This window comes from Anas acuta, unplaced genomic scaffold, assembly GCF_963932015.1.
Source record: "Anas acuta unplaced genomic scaffold, bAnaAcu1.1 SCAFFOLD_431, whole genome shotgun sequence".
Lineage (NCBI taxonomy): Eukaryota > Metazoa > Chordata > Aves > Anseriformes > Anatidae > Anas > Anas acuta.
The window spans coordinates 1-4,387 of NW_027076145.1; the positions used below are offsets into that span (position 1 = coordinate 1).

General features: G+C 68.6%; 1 pseudogene; it reads right to left on the reverse strand.

The window, feature by feature from the left end:
• Positions 1 to 61: 61 nt before the first annotated feature.
• Positions 62 to 4,066, reverse strand: LOC137849022 (junctional adhesion molecule A-like; annotated as a pseudogene).
• Between the last annotated feature and the right edge of the window lie 321 nt (positions 4,067 to 4,387).

The window sequence follows — 4,387 nt, forward strand, 5'->3', positions numbered from 1 at the left end:
CCACCCCTGACCCCCAGGATAGACCCTGGGAGAGGGGGCTCCGTCCCCAGCATCACCCCACGGCCACGGCCCCCCCGAGGATGCGGTGCTGTCCCTGAGCAGCCGCTGTGCCCCCGCCTGGGGACAAGGCACAGGACCCCGCTGGGACCCGGGGCCTCAAGGCACTGGTTGGAGAGGGTGAGATTGGAGGAGGAAGGGCACTACCCCCCAAAAATAAAATCAAGGGGGTAGGGACAGACAAAAAGGGAGCAGTTTGCACTTAAAAAACCAAAAAAAAACAAAAAAAATAGTTAAAAATCACAGGTACAGCAATTAGAAAACATTTACAACAGCTCGCGGCGCGAGAGGGTCTCACACCAGGAAGGAGGACGTCTGTTTGAACTCGCCCTGTGGAGAGAAAGGGGGGACGTTACCGGGGGGGGGGACCCCGGGCTGGGAGCAGGGGGCTGTGCCCGGGGGGGGGGCTGCTGAGAGCAGGGGGCTTGGGCAGCACCGCAGCCAGAGGGGTTTGGGGCGAGCACTGCTCCTGTGTGTGGGGAAGAGACACGAGGAGGGCTCTGCCCTGCTCCGGGGGTGCTGTGTGGTGCCACCCCCCCATCCTGAGCGATGGAGCCCCCTCTGGGTGATCGATGGAGCCCCCCAGATCCTCTTTGTCCCTGCAGCTGCCCCCTCCCTGCTTTGCATGCCAAGTGCCCCAGGAGCCGTCTCCCTGGGAACCCTTTTGGTGGCCAGCAAAGCCCTCGGGCGCCGATCCCCGGGGGCTGGAGGCTTCGCCACGGCCAGGGGGGCACCGGGGTCCCTGCCTTCCCCCTTCACCATCAGACCCGTGGCTGGGCACCGTTCAATGTTTTGAGGGCCCCCCCCGGGGGACACAACCCCCCCCCAGGACACGGCCCGGCCCCGTCACGCTCCGGGGCACGGTGCACTCACCTCGCTGCGGTGCGAGGGCTGGCTGTAAATGACCTTCTTGCTGGTGGTGCTGCAGAAAGAGAGAGCATTGAGGGGGGGGCACGCTGCCCACAGCACTGCTCCCCCCCCAAAAACCTGCTGACAACCAGGGCACAATCCCAGCCTCAGCCTGCTCCAGGCAGGGACTGGGAGAGGGGAGGACACGGACTGGGAGCGGCAGCGATCCGGGCTCACTTACTCTTTTCTCTCTGAAATAAAAGAAAGGGGACAGGGATTTTAGGGGGGGGGGGGCAGCAGGGAAAGCGGTGCTGGCACAGGGGGGAGCCAGCCCCGGGGACGGGTGCGTGGTGCAGAACTCACTGCTGAAATAGCCCCGGCTGTAGGCGAACCAGATCCCGAAGGCGATGAGCGCCAGCACCATCAGCAGCACCACCACCGCGGCCACGATGCCGCCCACGTTGACTTCGTCTGGTGAGAGAGGTGGGGGGGCTATCGGGGGGCTGTCAGGGGGCTATCGTGGGGCTGTCAGGGGGCTGTCGGGGGGCTATCAGGGGGCTGTTGGGGGGCTGCTGGATGCCAGCCCGGGGCCATGGCCAGATGACGGGGCACAAACCCTCAGTTCAACACCCAAAAACCCCAGCTTGACACCCAAAAACCCAGCCCGAAGGGTGGGGTCCCCACTTCAGAGGGGCTCGGTGGGGGGCTCGGAGGGGGGGCCCAGGCCAAAGACCCCTGCATCGAAGCTGGGTCTGACTCGCACGAGGACCGGGCAGCCCCGGCCAGCTCCAGCTCCAAGGGCAGCTTCCCCCCCCCCCCCCCCCCCGCCCCCCCCCACCTCCACGGCATCACTCCGAGGACTTGTTTCAACCCATGCTGCCATGAGCAAACAGCAGGGTCATTAACAGTGCAGCTAATTAGCATTGCTTTGAACCCTGCAGGCTGCAGGGTACCGGGCTGACACGCACCCAGGCAGTGTTCCCCGGAACGTGACTCGTGCCAGACGCAGCCCGGAGGAGCCCCCCCCCCGTCCCCGGCCCCCGCCCCAGCTCCTCACTCACTGGCTTCCATGTGCACCGTGTCCGATTTTTGGGGGGACCCCACGTTGTTGGAGGCCTCGCAGTAGTAGTCCCCGGTGTCGAAGCTGGTGACGGGCTCGAAGGTCTGGAGGGGGAGAGGAGAGGAACGGGAGCGTGGCTGTGGGGGCCGGGGGTCCCCGCGCCCCGAGCGCCGGCACTCACCAGCTCCCGGTGGTGGAATCCAGCGTGTAGGAGGAGTTCCTGAAGGTCAGGCTGGTTTTGGGGTCGCTGGGCATCAGCATGGTGTCCCGGTACCAGCGGAAGGTGGGCGGCGGGGAGCCGTCCGTCTCGGTGCAGCGCAGCACGGCCTTGCTGCCGATGGTGGCCGAGCTGGGGACGTGGGCCACCGGCTTGGAGGGGGGCACTGCGGGACGGGGGGAGAGGGAAAGGGGAGCTCGGATCCACCCCGAGCAGGGCACGCAGCCGCTCGCACCTCCCCTGCTCGCCCCGAGCCGGCGTTTCACGGGGAAACACCGAGCGGAGGAGAGCCCCCGGTGTGGGGGGCACCTGGCAGAGCCAGCCCCCGGTGCCCCCAGAACGCAGCGTCCCCTAAAGCCACCACGAGGAGCACGGTGGCCACCCCTGGGCGCAGTGCCCCGGCTGGTAACACACCCCCGGGGTTCAAGGGGGGGGCTCAGAGCTCCTTAAATCTCCCCAACAGGGGAGGGCAGATCCAGTGTCCCCCCCCAGCTGGCTCCCTCCGAGTGGCAGCGGGGACGGGGAGGGGGTGGCAGGGGGGCTCTCCGGGACAGGCAGAGGGGCAGAACGGGGGGTGTGGGGGGCCAGCGGCGCACCTTGGACGATGAGGCTGACTTCGGACTTGGAGATCTGGCTGCTGCCGTCCACCACCTCGCAGATGTACTTCCCGGTGTCCTCCCGCGTCACCGTGCTGAAGCGGATGTTGGTGGACGTGAACTGGACACGGTTCTTGTAGGGCTCTGCGGGGAGAGCAGCGGGGTCGGGGGGCAGCCGACGGAGAGGGAAAAAAAAACCCCCAAGGGGAGGCCTGGAGAGGGGCTGCGGGGGGGGGGCCACGTACCGGTGAGCTCGTTGCCGTAGTACAGCAGCACCAGCGAGGTGCCCTTCTGGAACTTCCACTCGATGCGGGGGTTGCTCATGCTGTATTTGTACGCCGTGCAGGGGATGTCCACCTCTGCGGGGGGGACACGGCGCTGAGCTGGGGGGCCGGCAGCCCCCGGAGCCCCCCCGGAGCAGGGAATCCGCATGGGGAGCACCCCGAGAGCCCGGGGATGCCCCTGGTTGGCAGAAGCCGGGTGCTCAAACCGAGCTGATGGGGGAGACCCCGGTGTCGGGGGGCCGTGGGGGGGCACTCACCGCTGTTCTCAGGCACTTGCTTGGTCTCCGAGGTCACTTGGGCGCCCACCAGGGACCCTGCGGGAGGAAGGGACAGGTCAGGGACACGCGGGAGGCACCAGGAGGAGCCCAGGTCCCGAGGGACGCCGGAGCTGCCGAGCCCTGCCAGAATTTGGGGACCCGTCCCTGTCCCCGTCCCCAGCTGCTGGGGCAGGTGCCGAGGGGCCCACGGCAGTGAGCCCGGCCTCCCTTCCTCCTCCTCCTCCTCCTCCTCCTCGTTAATCAGTTCCCAGCCTCGGTTACCCTTTAACAGCACCTCCCGACCTCGGCCCCGCGGGGTCACCCCGGGACCAGCCGCGGCACACCGCTGTGTCCGGCCGTGTCCCCCCCCCCCAGGCTCCGTGGCCGCCTGGTGACACCGGGGCTGCCGCAGCGAGGTCACCGGGAGCCCTGGGGCAGAGGTGACACCGGGAGGCGCGGGGCAGAGGTGACGGCACCGCATGGTGGCAGCCGGAAAATCCTGCCCTACCTGTGCGGCCTCACCCCCCCCCTGCGGCCCTCCTGGCTTGGTTTCGGAGGAAACCGAGCGGGGGCAGCCCCGGGGGGGTTTCGTAACTCCCTGCCCTCCTGCACACGCGTGTGCACACCCCCACACCCCCCCCCCACACACACACACACCCCTGCCTGGCACGCGTGTGCGCACCGGGTCCAAACATCCAAACACAGCCCCCCCGGCACGGCTCCGGGCTCATCTCCGGGCTCCCCGGTGGTCGCCGCCGCTCACGGAGCCCCCACGGTGGGGGGTGGCCGGTGAACGGCCCCGGTGCGAGGCCCCGGTGGGTCGGGGGCCGTGAGTCACGGCCTGGGAGAGGCCGTGCCGGCCGCCGGCACCGGGAACCGAAACCGCCCGTGCCCGGAGCCGCCTGCACTTTGCTCCCCGAGCCGCTGCCAAGCGAAACCCAGCGGGAGGGGGGCACCGGGGACACCCCCGCCACCAAGGGGGGGGCTCCTGGAGGGCACCGGGACCTCGCCCCTCGGGTTTAGGGACGGTGCCCGGAGCTATGGGTCCGGTGGGGAAGGGGCTGCCT